We start from the raw sequence: 18,120 nt of genomic DNA, 5'->3' as shown, positions 1-18,120 counted from the left end.
GCCTTCCCAACCCCCAGACCGAAAGCGGAATTATCTAAAGCCGAACACTTTAATTCCGAATGATTGAATTCGGGATAAATAATTTGAAATAAAAAATAAAAAAAACATAATGTAGCCGTGGCCAATGACAGTGATTGTGTCAATAAAAACACAGACTTACAGACTGAAGCTGCTGTGTGCAGTTAGCTTCCAGGACGATGGGGGCGCTGTAGTGCCGTTCTGAAACATAATATTAAAGCATTAAAGTGTGTTTTTGTCCTTTTTAAGTTAAGTATTAAACAAACCTCTTATCTCAGAACCATAAATGACCTCTAGTTCGGAGTGAAGCTCCACAAGTATCCATAAAGATACCGATAAACACGTAAAATACAGCAAACACAGAGCGGTGCCTATTAGCTGGTTTAGCTTAGACTTCACCGAGACAAGTGAACGATTGCTTCCGGGTCAGAGGTCAGCACTGGTTTTTTCGGTGATTTTTTAAAAGTATTATTATTATTATTATTATTAATAATAATAATATTAATAAACTTAAAAATAATGACACTTTTTTCCAAATTACAACAATTAACTTGTTAACACTGTTAACACTTTTTACTTGAAGCTTTTTTTGGTCTAAAACCTGCATTTTTAAGGCACATCTTCATGTTTACTGTGTGATTTGCCTCTTTACTGTTCAGTCAAAAAAACAAAAACTTTTCAATCAAAAAATATTTTATTTTACTTCAATCAAAAATAAATATTTTCAATCAAATAATTATATTTGTTATATAATTGCATATGAACACTTTTTTTTTGTTTTTTTTTGATAGAATAATAAAGACACAAATCTACCTCGATACCAATTATGCCGGAACATTTCAACTGAAGATTCTTTCATTTTCATTCTGCAGCAGAAACACTTTAATCACCACGAAAAAGGTATAAGATGCAGCTGCAGTTCCTAAAATGACCCACTGGATGGCAGCAGATATATATTATTCAACAATATTCCGAATACAGACACAACATCTAAGCATAGAAAAATAAACATGAAAAAAGCAAAGAAACACAAAAAAATATTAAATGTAGGGCTGTCTCATGTGTTCTGATCACATTCAAATCAAACACATAAAACTGTTCATGTTTAGCCACGCCCACTGATCACTTCCTACTTTAGGTGGATAGAAAAAGGAGGAGCCTCAGCAGCGTGTCATGAGCCAGGATGTAAACAGTGAGGAGTGTGTTTGGTCTTCAGCAGCAGACAGAGGTCAGAAGTCAGAGTTCAGCAGTTTTTCACATGTCTCTACATGAACCAGTGTTCCCAGTTATCCCTCAGGTGATGATCATTCATGTGTTTATCATTTTTCATGCCTTACTGCATTTTAGCCCAAGTTTAAGTGTGCTCATCATATTTGCACTTTGTCTTTCGAAAACATTAACTTTTTTTCAGCTTTTATACCTTACTATATACAGCCTTACCTCTGATTTTAGGTGTTTGTCATTTTTTTCTGATTTTCCCCCTTTTTTCCTCATTTTTCATGCCTTAATGCATTTTCATCCCAGTTTAAGTGTGCTCATCATATTTGCACTAGTTATAGTTATATGATAACATTACCTCAGAAAAAAAATCTCAATTTTTTCAGCTTTTATGCCTTACTATAGCCTTACCTCTGATTTTAGGAGTTTGACACATTTTTCATGCCTTAATGCATGTTTATCCCAGTTTAAGTGTGCTCATCATATTTGCACTAGTTTTAGAGTTATATGATAACATTATCTCAGAAAAAAAAAAAGTGACATTTTTCAACTTTTATGCCTTGCTATAGTCTTACCTCTGATTTTAGGTGTTTGTCACATTTTTCATTTTTCATGCCTTAATGCATTTTTATCCCAGTTTAAGTGTGCTCATTATATTTGCACTAGTTATAGAATTATATGATAACATTATCTCAGAAAAAAAAATCTCAACTTTTTCCAACTTTTATGCCTTGCTATAGCCTTACCTCTGATTTTAGGTGTTTGTCACTTTCTCATTTTGTATGCCTTAATGCATGTTTATCCCAGTTTAAGTGTGCTCATCATATTTGCACTAGTTATAGAGTTATATGATAACATTATCTCAGAAAAAAAAATCTCAACTTTTTTCAACTTTTATGCCTTGCTATAGCCTTACCTCCGATTTTAGGTGTTTGTCACTTTTTTCATGCCTTAATGCATGTTTATCCCAGTTTAAGTGTGCTCATCATATTTGCACTAGTTTTCGAGTTATATGATAACATTATCTCAGAAAAAAAATAAGTAAAATTTTTCATTTTTTATGCCTTACTATAGCCTTACCTCTGATTTTAGGTGTCAGTGAATTTTTGTATTTTTTCATGCCTTAATGTTTTTTAATGCCAGTTTAAGTGTGCTCATCATATTTGCACTAGTTTTAGAGTTATGGGATAACATTATCTCAGAAAAAAAAATCTCAATTTTTTTCAGCTTTTATGCCTTACCTCCGATTTTAGGTGTTTGTCACTTTTTCATGCCTTAATGCATGTTTATCCCAGTTTAAGTGTGCTTATCATATTTGCACTAGTTTTAGAGTTATATGATAACATTATCTCAGAAGAAAAAAAAGTGAAATTTTTTAACTTTTATGCCTTGCTATAGTCTTACCTCTGATTTTAGGTGTTTGTCACATTTTTCATTTTTCATGCCTTTTTATCCCAGTTTAAGTGTGCTCATCATATTTGCACTAGTTATAGAGTTATATGATAACATTATCTCATGAAAAAAAATCTCAACTTTTTTCAACTTTTATGCCTTGCTATAGTCTTACCTCTGATTTTAGGTGTTTGTCACATTTTTCATTTATATAGTAAGGCATAAAATTTAATGAAAAAATTTCAAACACCTCATGACGAAGGTAAGGCTATAGTAAGGCATAAAATCTAATGAAAAAATTTCAAACACCTCATAACGAAGGTAAGGCTATAGTAAGGCATAAAATCGAGTGAAAAAATTTCAAACACCTAATAACGGAAGTAAGGCATAAAATCTAATGAAAAAGTTTCAAACACCTAATAACGGAAGTAAGGCATAAAATCTAATGAAAAAATTTCAAACACCTCATAACAGAGGTAAGGCTATAGTAAGGCATAAAATCGAGTGAAAAAAATTTCAAACACCTAATAACGGAAGTAAGGCATAAAATCTAATGAAAAAATTTCAAACAGATCATAACAAAGGTAAGGCTATAGTAAGGCATAAAATCTAATGAAAAAAATTCAAACACCTCATAACGAAGGTAAGGCTATAGTAAGGCATAAAATCCAATGAAAAAATTTCAAACACCTCATATTTGAGGTAAGGCTATAGTAAGGCATAAAATCTAATGAAAAAAATTCAAACACCTCATAACAGAGGTAAGGCTATAGTAAGGCATAAAATCGAGTGAAAAAATTTCAAACACCTAATAACGGAAGTAAGGCTATAGTAAGGCATAAAATCTAATGAAAAAATTTCAAACACCTCATAACAGAGGTAAGGCTATAGTCAGGCATAAAATCGAGTGAAAAAATTTCAAACACCTCATATCTGAGGTAAGGCTATAGTAAGGCATAAAATCTAATGAAAAAAATTCAAACACCTCATAACAGAGGTAAGGCTATAGTAAGGCATAAAATCTAATGAAAAAGTTTCAAACACCTCATAACGGAGGTAAGGCTATAGTAAGGCATAAAATCGAGTGAAAAAATTTCAAAACCTCATAATGGAGGTAAGGCTATATTAAGGCATAAAATCTAATGAAAAAATTTCAAACACCTCATAACGAAGGTAAGGCTATAGTCAGGCATAAAATCGAGTGAAAAAATTTCAAAAAACCTCATAATGGAGGTAAGGCTATAGTAAGGCATAAAATCTAATGAAAAAATTTCAAACACCTCATAACAGAGGTAAGGCTATAGTCAGGCATAAAATCGAGTGAAAAAATTTCAAACACCTAATAACGGAAGTAAGGCTATAGTAAGGCATAAAATCTAATGAAAAAATTTCAAACACCTCATAACAGAGGTAAGGCTATAGTAAGGCATAAAATCTAATGAAAAAATTTCAAACACCTCATAACAGAGGTAAGGCTATAGTAAGGCATAAAATCTAATGAAAAAATTTCAAACACCTCATAACGAAGGTAAGGCTATAGTAAGGCATAAAATCTAATGAAAAAATTTCAAACACCTCATAACGAAGGTAAGGCTATAGTAAGGCATAAAATCTAATGAAAAAATTTCAAACACCTCATAACGAAGGTAAGGCTATAGTAAGGCATAAAATCTAATGAAAAAATTTCAAACACCTCATAACAGAGGTAAGGCTATAGTAAGGCATAAAATCTATTGAAAAAAATTTCAAACACCTCATAACAGAGGTAAGGCTATAGTAAGGCATAAAATCCAATGAAAAATTTCAAAACACCTCATATTTGAGGTAAGGCTATAGTAAGGCATAAAATCGAGTGAAAAAATTTCAAACACCTAATAACGGAAGTAAGGCATAAATCGAGTGAAAAAAAATTTCAAACACCTCATAACAGAGGTAAGGCTATAGTAAGGCATAAAATCTAATGAAAAAAATTCAAACACCTCATAACAGAGGTAAGGCTATAGTAAGGCATAAAATCTAATGAAAAAATTTCAAACACCTCATAACAGAGGTAAGGCTATAGTAAGGCATAAAATCGAGTGAAAAAATTTCAAACACCTCATATCTGAGGTAAGGCTATAGTAAGGCATAAAATCTAATGAAAAAAATTCAAACACCTCATAACAGAGGTAAGGCTATAGTAAGGCATAAAATCTAATGAAAAATTTCAAACACCTAATAACGGAGGGTAAGGCTATAGTAAGGCATAAAATCGAGTGAAAAAATTTCAAAACCTCATAATGGAGGTAAGGCTATATTAAGGCATAAAATCTAATGAAAAAATTTCAAACACCTCATAACGAAGGTAAGGCTATAGTAAGGCATAAAATGTAATGAAAAAATTTCAAACACCTCATAACGAAGGTAAGGCCTATAGTAAGGCATAAAATCGAGTGAAAAAATTTCAAAAACCTCATAATGGAGGTAAGGCTATAGTAAGGCATAAAATCTAATGAAAAAATTTCAAACACCTCATAACAGAGGTAAGGCTATAGTAAGGCATAAAATCGAGTGAAAAAAATTTCAAACACCTAATAACGGAAGTAAGGCTATAGTAAGGCATAAAATCTAATGAAAAATTTCAAACACCTCATAACGAAGGTAAGGCTATAGTAAGGCATAAAATCTAATGAAAAAATTTCAAACACCTCATAACGAAGGTAAGGCTATAGTAAGGCATAAAATCTAATGAAAAATTCAAAACACCTCATAACAGAGGTAAGGCTATAGTAAGGCATAAAAATCCAATGAAAAAGTTTTCAAACACCTCATAACAGAGGTAAGGCTATAGTAAGGCATAAAATCGAGTGAAAAAAATTTTCAAACACCTCATAACAGAGGTAAGGCTATAGTAAGGCATAAAATCCAATGAAAAAATTTCAAACACCTCATATTTGAGGTAAGGCTATAGTAAGGCATAAAATCGAGTGAAAAAAATTCAAACACCTAATAACGGAAGTAAGGCATAAAATCTAATGAAAAATTTCAAACCACCTCATAACGGAAGTAAGGCAATAAAATCTAATGAAAAAATTTCAAACACCTCATAACGAAGGTAAGGCTATAGTAAGGCATAAAATCTAATGAAAAAATTTCAAACACCTCATAACAGAGGTAAGGCTATAGTAAGGCATAAAATCCAATGAAAAGTTTCAAACACCTCATAACAGAGGTAAGGCTATAGTAAGGCATAAAATCGAGTGAAAAAAATTTCAAACACCTCATAACAGAGGTAAGGCTATAGTAGGCATAAAATCTAATGAAAAAATTTCAAACACCTCATAACGAAGGTAAGGCTATAGTAAGGCATAAAATCTAATGAAAAAATTTCAAACACCTCATAACAGAGGTAAGGCTATAGTAAGGCATAAAATCCAATGAAAAAGTTTCAAACACCCTCATAACAGAGGTAAGGCTATAGTAAGGCATAAAATCGAGTGAAAAAAAATTTCAAACACCTCATAACAGAGGGTAAGGCTATAGTAAGGCAATAAAATCCAATGAAAAAGTTTCAAACACCTCATAACAGAGGTAAGGCTATAGTAAAGCATAAAATCCAATGAAAAAATTTCAAACACCTCATATTTGAGGTAAGGCTATAGTAAGGCATAAAATCGAGTGAAAAAATTTCAAACACCTAATAACGGAAGTAAGGCATAAAATCTAATGAAAAAATTTTCAAACACCTCATATTTGAGGTAAGGCTATAGTAAGGCATAATAAATCGAGTGAAAAAATTTCAAAAACCTCATAATGGAGGTAAGGCTTATATAAGGCATAAAATCTAATGAAAAAATTTCAAACACCTCATAACAGAGTAAAGGCTATAGTCAGACATAAAATCGAGTGAAAAAAATTTCAACACCTAAGTAACGGATGTAAGGCTATAGTAAGGCAATAAAATCTAATGAAAAAATTTGAAACACCTCATAACAGAGGTAAGGCTATAGTAAGGCATAAAATCGAGTGAAAAAAATTTCAAAACCTCATAACAGAGGTAAGGCTATAGTAAGCATAATAATCCAATGAAAAAATTTCAAACACCTCATATTTGGAGGTTATGGCTATAGTAAAGGCATAAAATCGTGAAAAAATTTCAAACACCTAATACGGAAGTAAGGCTATAGTAAAGCATAAAAATCTAATGAAAAAATGTCAAACCACCTCATAACGAAGGTAAGGCATAGTAAGCATAAAATCGAGTGAAAAAATTTCAAACACCTCATATCTGAGGTAAGGCTATAGTAAGGCATAAAATCGAGTGAAAAAATTTCAAACCAACCTCATAACGGAGGTAAGGCTATAGTAAGGCATAAAATCGAGTAAAAAAATTTCAAACACCTCATAACAGAGGTAATGCTATAGTAAGGCATAAAATCGAGTAAAAAATTTTAAACACCTCAATATTTGAGGTAAGGCTATAGTAAGGCATAAAATCGAGTTGAAAAAATTTCAACACCTCATAACAGAGGTAAGGCTATAGTAAGGCATAAAATCTAATGAAAAAATTTCAAACCAACCTCATAACAGAGGGTAAGGGCTATATAAGGCATAAAATCGAGTGAAAAAATTTCAACACCTCATATCTGAGGTAAGGCTATAGTAAGGCATAAAACTAATGAAAAAAATTCAAACACCTCATACAGAGGTAAGGCTAGAGTAGGCATAAAATCTAATGAAAAATTTCAAACACCTAATAACGGAGGTAAGGCTATAGTAAGGCATAAAAATCGAGTGAAAAATTTCAAAACCTCATAATGGAGGTAAGGCTATAGTAAGGCATAAAATGTCATGAAAAAATTTCAAATGCCTTAAAACGGAGGTAAGGCTATCGTAAGGCATAAAAATCGAGTGAAAAAATGTCAAAAACCTCATAATGGAGGTAAGAGCTATAGAAAGCATAAAATCTAATGAAAAAAATTTCAAACACCTCATAACAGAGGTAGGCTATAGTCAGGCATAAAATCGAGTGAAAAAAATTTCAAACACCTAATAACGGAAGTAAGGCTATAGTAAGGCATAAAATCTAATGAAAAATTTTCAAAACACCTCATAACAGAGGTAAGGCTATAGTAAGGCATAAAATCTAATGAAAAAATTTCAAACACCTCATAACAGAGGTAAGGCTATAGTCAGGCATAAAATCTAATGAAAAAATTTCAAACACCTCATAACGAAGGTAAGGCTATAGTAAGGCATAAAATCTAATGAAAAAATTTCAAACACCTCATAACGAAGGTAAGGCTATAGTAAGGCATAAAATCCAATGAAAAAATTTCAAACACCTCATATTTGAGGTAAGGCTATAGTAAGGCATAAAATCGAGTGAAAAAATTTCAAACACCTAATAACGGAAGTAAGGCATAAAATCTAATGAAAAAATTTCAAACACCTCATAACGGAAGTAAGGCATAAAATCTAATGAAAAAATTTCAAACACCCTCATAACGAAGGTAAGGCTATAGTAAGGCATAAAATCTAATGAAAAAATTTCAAACACCTCATAACAGAGGGTAAGGCTATAGTAAGGCATAAAATCCAATGAAAAGTTTCAAACACCTCATAACAGAGGTAAGGCTATAGTAAGGCATAAAATCGAGTGAAAAAAATTTCAAACACCTCATAACAGAGGTAAGGCTATAGTAAAGCATAAAATCCAATGAAAAAGTTTCCAAACACCTCATATTTGAGGTAAGGCTATAGTAAGGCATAAAATCGAGTGAAAAAATTTCAAACACCTAATAAGACGTAAGTAGGCTATATTAAGGCATAAAATTTAATGAAAAAATTTCAAACACCTCATAACGAGGTAAGGCTATAGTAAGGCATAAAATCGAGTGAAAAAATTTCAAAACCTCATAATGGAGGTAAGGCTATATTAAGGCATAAAATCTAATGAAAAAATTTCAAACACCTCATAACGAAGGTAAGGCTATAGTAAGGCATAAAATCTAATGAAAAAATTTCAAACACCTCATAACGAAGGTAAGGCTATAGTAAAGCATAAAATCCAATGAAAAAGTTTCAAACACCTCATATTTGAGGTAAGGCTATAGTAAGGCATAAAATCGAGTGAAAAAATTTCAAACACCTAATAACGGAAGTAAGGCTATATTAAGGCATAAAATCTAATGAAAAAATTTCAAACACCTCATAACGAAGGTAAGGCTATAGTAAGGCATAAAATCGAGTGAAAAAATTTCAAAACCTCATAATGGAGGTAAGGCTATATTAAGGCATAAAAATCTAATGAAAAAATTTCAAACACCTCATAACAGAGGGTAAGGCTATAGTCAGGCATAAATCGAGTGAAAAAATTTCAAAACACCTAATAACGGAGGTAAGGCTATAGTAAGGCATAAAATCTAATGAAAAATTTGAAACACCTCATAACAGAGGTAAGGCTTATAGTAAGGCATAAAATCGAGTGAAAAAATTTCAAAACACCTCATAACAGAGGTAAGGCTATAGTAAGGCATAAAATCCATGAAAAAATTTCAAACACCTCATATTTGAGGTAAGGCTATAGTAAGGCATAAAATCGAGTGAAAAAATTTCAAACACCTAATAACGAAGGTAAGGCTATAGTAAGGCATAAAATCGAGTGCAAAATTTCAAACACCTCATATCTGAGGTAAGGCTATAGTAAGGCATAAAATCGAGTAAAAAAATTTCAAACACCTCATAACAGAGGTAAGGCTATAGTAAGGCATAAAATCTAATGAAAAAAAATTCAAACACCTCATAACGGAGGTAAGGCTTATAGTAAGGCATAAAATCGAGTAAAAAAATTTCAACACCTCATAACAGAGGTAAGGCTATAGTAAGGCATAAAATCCAATGAAAAAATTTCAAACACCTCATATTTGAGGTAAGGCTATATAGTAAGGCATAAAATCGAGTGAAAAAATTTCAAACACCTAATAACGGAAGTAAGGCTATAGTAAGGCATAAAATCTAATGAAAAAATTTCAAACACCTCATAACGAAGGTAAGGCTATAGTAAGGCATAAAATCGAGTGAAAAAATTTCAAAAACCTCATAACAGAGGTAAGGCTATAGTAAGGCATAAAATCTAATGAAAAATTTCAAACACCTCATAACAGAGGTAAGGCTATAGTAAGGCATAAAATCGAGTGAAAAAATTTCAAACACCTCATATCTGAGGTAAGGCTATAGTAAGGGCATAAATCTAATGAAAAAAATTCAAACACCTCATAACAGAGGTAAGGCTATAGTAAGGCATAAAATCTAATGAAAAAATTTCAAACACCTAATAACGGAGGTAAGGCTATAGTAAGGCATAAAATCGAGTGAAAAAATTTCAAAACCTCATAATGGAGGTAAGGCTATATTAAGGCATAAAATCTAATGAAAAATTTCAAACACCTCATAACGAAGGTAAGGCTATAGTAAGGCATAAAATCGAGTGAAAAAATTTCAAAAACCTCATAATGGAGGTAAGGCTATAGTAAGGCATAAAATGTAATGAAAAAATTTCAAACACCTCATAACGAAGGTAAGGCTATAGTAAGGCATAAAATCGAGTGAAAAAATTTCAAACACCTCATAATGGAGGTAAGGCTATAGTAAGGCATAAAATCTAATGAAAAATTTCAAACACCTCATAACAGAGGTAAGGCTATAGTCAGGCATAAAAATCGAGTGAAAAAATTTCAAACATCTAATAACGGAAGTAAAGGCTATAGTAAGGCATAAAATCTAATGAAAAATTTCAAACACCTCATAACGAAGGTAAGGCTATAGTAAGGCATAAAATCTAATGAAAAAATTTCAACACCTCATAACGAAGGTAAGGCTATAGTAAGGCATAAAATCTAATGAAAAAATTTCAAACACCTCATAACAGAGGTAAGGCTATAGTAAGGCATAAAATCCAATGAAAAAGTTTCAAACACCTCATAACAGAGGTAAGGCTATAGTAAGGCATAAAATCGAGTGAAAAAAATTCAAACACCTCATAACGGAGGTAAGGCTATAGTAAGGCATAAATCCAATGAAAAATTTCAACACCTCATATTTGAGGTAAGGCTATAGTAAGGCATAAAATCGAGTGAAAAAATTTTCAAACACCTAATAACGGAAGTAAGGCATAAAATCTAATGAAAAAATTTCAAACACCTCATAACGGAAGTAAGGCATAAATCTAATGAAAAATTTCAAACACCTCATAACGAAGGTAAGGCTATAGTAAGGCATAAAATCCAATGAAAAAGTTTCAAACACCTCATAACAGAGGTAAGGCTATAGTAAGGCATAAAATCGAGTGAAAAAAATTTCAAACACCTCATAACAGAGGTAAGGCTATAGTAAGGCATAAAACCAATGAAAAAGTTTTCAACACCTCATAACAGAGGTAAGGCTATAGTAAAGCATAGAAATCCAATGAAAAAATTTCAAACACCTCATATTTGAGGTAAGGCTATAGTAAGGCATAAAATCGAGTGAAAAAATTTCAAACACCTAGATAACGGAAGGTAGGCTAAAATCTAAAAATTGAAAACATTTCAAACACCTCATATTTGAGGTAAGGCTATAGTAAGGCATAAAATCGAGTGAAAAAATTTCAAAACCTCATAATGGAGGTAAGGCTATATTAAGGCATAAAATCTAATGAAAAAATTTTCAAACACCTCATAACAGAGGTAAGGCTATAGTCAGACATAAAAATCGAGTGAAAAAATTTCAAACACCTAATAACGGAGGTAAGGCCTATAGTAAGGCATAAAATCTAATGAAAAATTTTGAAACCACCTCATAACAGAGGTAAGGCTATAGTAAGGCATAAAATCGAGTGAAAAAAATTTCAAACACCTCATAACAGAGGTAAGGCTATAGTAAGGCATAAAATCCAATGAAAAAATTTTCAAACACCTCATATTTGAGGTATGGCTATAGTAAGGCATAAAATCGAGTGAAAAAATTCAAACACCTCATAACGGAAGTAAGGCATAAAATCTAAGAAAAAAAATTTCAAACACCTCATAACGGAAGTAAGGCATAAAATCTAATGAAAAAATTTCAAACACCTCATAACGAAGGTAAGGCTATAGTAAGGCATAAAATCGAGTGAAAAAAATTTCAAACACCTCATAACAGAGGTAAGGCTATAGTAAGGCATAAAATCCAATGAAAAAGTTTCAAACACCTCATAACAGAGGTAAGGCTATAGTAAAGCATAAAATCCAATGAAAAAATTTCAAACACCTCATATTTGAGGTAAGGCTATAGTAAGGCATAAAATCGAGGTGAAAAAAATTTCAAACACCTAATAACGGAAGTAAGGCATAAAATCTAATGAAAAAATTTCAAACACCTCATATTTGAGGTAAGGCTATAGTAAGGCATAAAATCGAGTGAAAAAATTTCAAACCTCATAATGGAGGTAGGCTATTTAAGGCATAAAATCTAATGAAAAAATTTCAAACACCTCATAACAGAGGTAAGGCTATAGTCCAGGCTTAAAATCGAGTGAAAACATTTCAAACACCTCATAACAGAGGTAAGGCTATAGTAAGGCATAAAATCAAGTGAAAAAATTTCAAACACCTCATAACGGAGGTAAGGCTATAGTAAGGCATAAAATCGAGTAAAAAATTTCAAACACCTCATAACAGAGGTAAGGCTATAGTAAGGCATAAAATCGAGTAAAAAAATTTTAAACACCTCATATTTGAGGTAAGGCTATAGTAAGGCATAAAATCGAGTGAAAAAAATTTCAAACACCTCATAACAGAGGTAAGGCTATAGTAAGGCATAAAAATCGAGTGAAAAAATTTCAAACACCTCATAACAGAGGTAAGGCTATAGTAAGGCATAAAATCCAATGAAAAAATTTCAAACACCTCATATTTGAGGTAAGGCTATAGTAAGGCATAAAATCGAGTGAAAAATTTCAAACACCTAATAACGGAAGTAAGGCTATAGTAAGGCATAAAATCTAATGAAAAAATTTCAAACACCTCATAACGAAGGTAAGGCTATAGTAAGGCATAAATCGAGTGAAAAAAATTTCAAAAACCTCATAATGGAGGTAAGGCTATAGTAAGGCATAAAATCTAATGAAAAAAATTCAACACCTCATAACGGAGGTAAGGCTATAGTAAGGCATAAAATCGAGTAAAAAAATTCAAACACCTCATAACAGAGGTAAGGCTATAGTAAGGCATAAAATCCAATGAAAAAATTTCAAAACACCTCATATTTGAGGTAAGGCTATATAGTAAGGCATAAAATCGAGTGAAAAAATTTCAAAACCTCATAATGGAGGTAAGGCTATAGTAAGGCATAAAATCGAGTGAAAAATTTCAAACACCTCATATCTGAGGTAAGGCTATATATAGTAAGGCATAAAATCGAGTGAAAAATTTCAAACACCTCATATCTGAGGTAAGGCTATAGTAAGGCATAAAATCTAATGAAAAAATTTCAAACACCTCATAACGAAGGTAAGGCTATAGTAAGGCATAAAATCTAATGAAAAAATTTCAAACACCTCATATTTGAGGTAAGGCTATAGTAAGGCATAAAATCGAGTGAAAAAATTTCAAACACCTCATAACAGAGGTAAGGCTATAGTAAGGCATAAAATCTAATGAAAAAATTCAAACACCTCATAACGGAGGTAAGGCTATAGTAAGGCATAAAATCGAGTAAAAAAATTTCAAACAACCTCATAACAGAGGTAAGGCTATAGTAAGGCATAAAATCCAATGAAAAAATTTCAAACACCTCATATTTGAGGTAAAGGCTATAGTAAGGCATAAAAGCGAGTGAAAAAATTTCAAACACCTAATAACGGAAGTAAGGCTATAGTAAGGCATAAAATCGAGTGAAAAAATTTCAAACACCTCATAACGGAGGTAAGGCTATAGTAAGGCATAAAATCGAGTGAAAAAAATTTCAAAAACCTCATAATGGAGGTAAGGCTATAGTAAGGCATAAAATCTAATGAAAAAAATTTCAAACACCTCATAACAGAGGTAAGGCTATAGTAAGGCATAAAATCGAGTGAAAAAATTTCAAACACCTCATATCTGAGGTAAGGCTATAGTAAGGCATAAAATCTAATGAAAAAATTTCAAACACCTCATAACGAAGGTAAGGCTATAGTAAGGCATAAATCTAATGAAAAAAATTCAAAACACCTCATAACGGAGGTAAGGCTATAGTAAGGCATAAAATCGAGTAAAAAAATTTCAAACACCTCATAACAGAGGTAAGGCTATAGTAAGGCATAAAATCTAATGAAAAAATTTCAAACACCTCATAACAGAGGTAAGGCTATAGTAAGGCATAAAATCGAGTGAAAAATTCAAACACCTCATGACGGAGGTAAGGCTATAGTAAGGCATAAATCGAGTGAAAAAATTTCAAACACCTCATGACGGAGGTAAGGCTATAGTCAGGCATAAAATCGAGTGAAAAAATTTCAAACACCTCATGACGGAGGTAAGGCTATAGTCAGGCATAAAATCGAGTGAAAAAATTTCAAACACCTCATGATGGAGGTAAGGCTATAGTAAGGCATAAAATCTAATGAAAAAATTTCAAACGCCTCATAACAGAGGTAAGGCTATAGTAAGGCATAAAATCTAAAGAAAAAAATTCAAAACAACTCATGACGGAGGTAAGGCTAAGGCATAAAAAAAAGGGTTCCTTCAACACACACACCACATCCAGACAGGACACATTTAAAACACATTTATTATGTTTATATATAATATAAAAATAGAAATTTGATTTTTATATATAGCCTTACCTCTGATTCTGGGAGTTTTTCTTATTGTTCTAATTTTTCATGCCTTACTTAATTTTTATCCCAGTTTAAGTGTGCTCATCATATTGGCTCTAGTTGTTAGGGTCTTGTGATAGCCTTATCTCAGAAAACAAAATCCATAGCCTTACCTCTGATTTAGTGTTTTCAGAGCTGACGGAGCTTCAATGTCCAACCATCATGGGAACAGAACCGACCCTCTCCCCCTTTTACATCAACAGAGAATCCACACATTAAGGTTCCTGGGAGTCCAGATCTCTGATGACTTCTCATTGTCAGACAACATCACAGCTATTGTAAAGAGTCCTCAGGTAGAACAATCTGGAAACTACTCTCACATGTAAACCCAACACTTCTGTTCAATAAGTTTTTATCTTCATATTATTAAATTTTTTTTTTTTTTTTTTTTTTTTTTATTCCAATATTGTTAATAAACTTGCACTTTTTTCCCACTAATGGTAATGTTTGTATTTTTAACATGTTTTGTGTAAAAGAGTGAAGGATCCACTAAGGAGAGCAAACAGATCCAGTCTGATCTCCAACACATGCACTGACAGGGGGCGGGGCTCCTCTTCTCGTGAATATTCTATGGGCGGAACTTTAGTCTTTTTTTTTTTTGGGTATCTTTCTGCTAAATTGGTGAGCAGCAAAAGTTCCAAAACATCTTTTGGTGTGAGCAAGTAGCTCAGATGGTTAATAGACTGTCTAATGTGTGAGAGACTCTGGGTTCAAATCCAGAGTGAGGTGAACAACCAAATGAAACATCAGAAAGTGGGAAAGAAGAAGGGTGAAGAGGGAGGAGTAGGAAGGAGTGAGAGATGGGGGAGGGGGGTAAAAGAGGGAAAAGAGAAAAAAAACAATTTTAAAATTGATGTTTGTAGGACTTTAAAAATAGTCAACCTTCCTCCCTCGGATTTGAACCCCAGACCTCAGCAGGGGGACTCATGTTTTAGTGAATGAGCTATCTTCTCATACAATTGATTTGTTCGGAACTAATATATATCATATATGTGAAGCCACGCCCTCGTGACGTCAGGCCCCGCCCTCTGACGTCAAGACACACCCCCTTGAAGCTCCACCCATATGGCCACACCCCCCCTCTACGTCATAACCCCGCCCACTTTTTTGTTGCCCCCGCCCACTCCATGAATAATTTTGGAAGCCACGCCCACAAATGACTAATTTCTAAAGCCACACCCACTAACTTTCAGAAGAAATACCTGAAAAACCTGTGGATGTGGACTGGGGCTGATGGTCGAGCCTTAGTGTCTAACACGTTGAACATTAGAGAGCAATATTTCTGCAGAAGAACAATCAAAATAACTGAAGAGCTTTTTAATAAACCACAAACAACAAGGTTTAGTTTATTCAGAAAAAGTTTGAGGAAATTTTTTCTCTCAACATGACATGACAAGTTGTTCTTTAGTTTGTTACACATCAGAGACCAATATTTCGGCAGAAGAAGAATCACAATTACTAAAGACAAAAAAAAACTCACAAAGAACCCAGTTTTAAAGTTTTTATTTTGTAAAAAAAAGAGTTTACAAAAAACGGACATTACAGAATAAAAGAAAAGCTGAAAACATAAACAAAAGCTTTAATAATGACGTGTAATGAAATTTGGTTTGAAACCAACCTGGAATAAAAACACATTTAATGTTGGCATAAATTTTTGACAAAAAAATTTCAAACACCTCATAAATAATGAAAATATAATGCACATACTTAAATTGGGCTAAAAAGGCTATAAGGCACAAAAAATGACAAAAACAAAAATCACCCAAAATAAAAAGTAAGGCATAGCAAGGCATTTTTTTTCAAAAAATTCCAAAAAAATAAATTGAGGTAGGACCATTATTAGACCCTAAAATTACTGCAAATATAATGCACATACTTAAACTGGGCTAAAAAGGCTATAAGGCACAAAAAATGACAAAAAACAAAAATCACCCAAAATAAAAAAGTAAGGCTATAGCAAGGCATTTTTTTCAAAAAAATTCCCAAAAAAAAAAATGAGTTAGGACCATTATAAGACCCTAAAAACTACTGCAAAAAATATGCACATACTTAAACTAGCTAAAAAGGCTATAAGCACAAAAATCAACCATCACCAAATAAAATCAACCAAAATAAAAAGTAAGGCTATACAAAGGCATTTTTTTCAAAAAAAATTCCAAAAAAAAAAATTGAGTTAGGACCATCATTAGACCCTAAAAACTACTGCAAATATAATGCACATACTTAAACTGGGCTAAAAAGGCTATAAGGCACAAAAATGACAAAAAACAAAAATCACCCAAAATAAAAAAGTAAGGCTATAGCAAGGCATTTTTTGAAAAAAATGCCAAAAAAAAAATTGAGTTTAGTACCATCATTAGACCCTAAAACTACTACTGCAAATATAATGCACATACTTAAACTGGGCTAAAAAGGCTATAAGGCACAAAAAAATGACAAAAAAAACAAAAATCAACCCAAATAAAAAGTAAGGCTATAGCAAGGCATTTTTTTCAAAAAAAATCCCCAAAAAATAAATTGAGTTAGGACCATCATTAGACCCTAAAAAACTACTGCAATATAATGCACATACTTAAACTGGGCTAAAAAAGGCTATAAGGCACAAAAAAAGGAAAAAAAAAAAAATCACCCAAAATAAAAAGTAAGGCTATAGCAAGGCATTTTTTTCAAAAAAAATTCCAAAAAAAAAAAATTGAGTTAGGACCATTATAAGACCCTAAAAACTACTACTGCAAATATAATCACATCTTAAACTGGGCTAAAAAAGGCTATAAGGCACAAAAATAACCCAAAATAAAAAGTAAGGCTATATAGCAAGGCATTTTTTCAAAAAAATTCCAAAAAAAAAAAAATTGATTTAGGACCATCATTAGACCCTAAAACTACTGCAAATATAATGCACATACTTAAACTGGGCTAAAAAGGCTATAAAGGCACAAAAAATGACAAAAAAAACAAAATCACCCAAAATAAAAAGTAAGGCTAAAGCAAGGCATTTTTTTCAAAAAAAATTCCAAAAAAAAAATTGAGTTAGGACCATCATTAGACCCTAAAAACTACTGCAAAGATAATGCACAATAATTAAACTGGGCTAAAAAGGCTATAAGGCACAAAAATGACAAAAAACAAAATCACCCAAAATTAAAAAGTAAGGCTATAGCAAGGCATTTTTTCAAAAAAAATCCCCAAAAAATAAATGAGTTAGGACCATCATTAGACCCTAAAACTACTGCAAATATAATGCACATACGTAAACTGGGCTAAAAAGGCATAAGGCACAAAAAAGACAAAAAACAAAAATCACCCAAAATAAAAAGTAGGCTATAGCAAGGCATTTTTTCAAAAAATTTCCAAAAAAAAAAAATTGAGTTAGGACCTTACTAAACCTAAAAACTACTGCAATATAATGCACATACTTAAACTGGCTAAAAAGGCTATAGGCACAAAAAATGACAAAAAAAAAAAAACACCCAAAATAAAAAGTAAGGCTAAAGCAAGGCATTTTTTTCAAAAAAATTCCAAAAAAAAAATTGAGTTAGGACCATCATTAGACCCTAAAAACTACTGCAAATATAATGCACATACTTAAACTGGAAAAAGGCTATAAGGCACAAAAATGACAAAAACAAAAATCACCC

General features: G+C 32.1%; 1 protein-coding gene across 1 annotated transcript in view; it reads left to right on the top strand.

The window, feature by feature from the left end:
• The first annotated feature begins 1,199 nt into the window (after window positions 1-1,199).
• Window positions 1,200-18,120, top strand: part of LOC114475169 (poly(rC)-binding protein 3-like) — a 43,303-nt gene continuing 26,382 nt past the window's right edge. The window contains exons 1-2 of the mRNA XM_028465818.1: window positions 1,200-1,315; window positions 14,607-14,775. The gene's annotated coding sequence lies outside the window, so the exon portion shown is untranslated. The remainder of the gene's footprint in view (window positions 1,316-14,606; window positions 14,776-18,120) is intronic.

Source organism: Gouania willdenowi, chromosome 2 (genome assembly GCF_900634775.1).
Source record: "Gouania willdenowi chromosome 2, fGouWil2.1, whole genome shotgun sequence".
Taxonomy (NCBI): domain Eukaryota; kingdom Metazoa; phylum Chordata; class Actinopteri; order Blenniiformes; family Gobiesocidae; genus Gouania; species Gouania willdenowi.
This window is presented reverse-complemented; position numbering and strand designations above follow the sequence as displayed.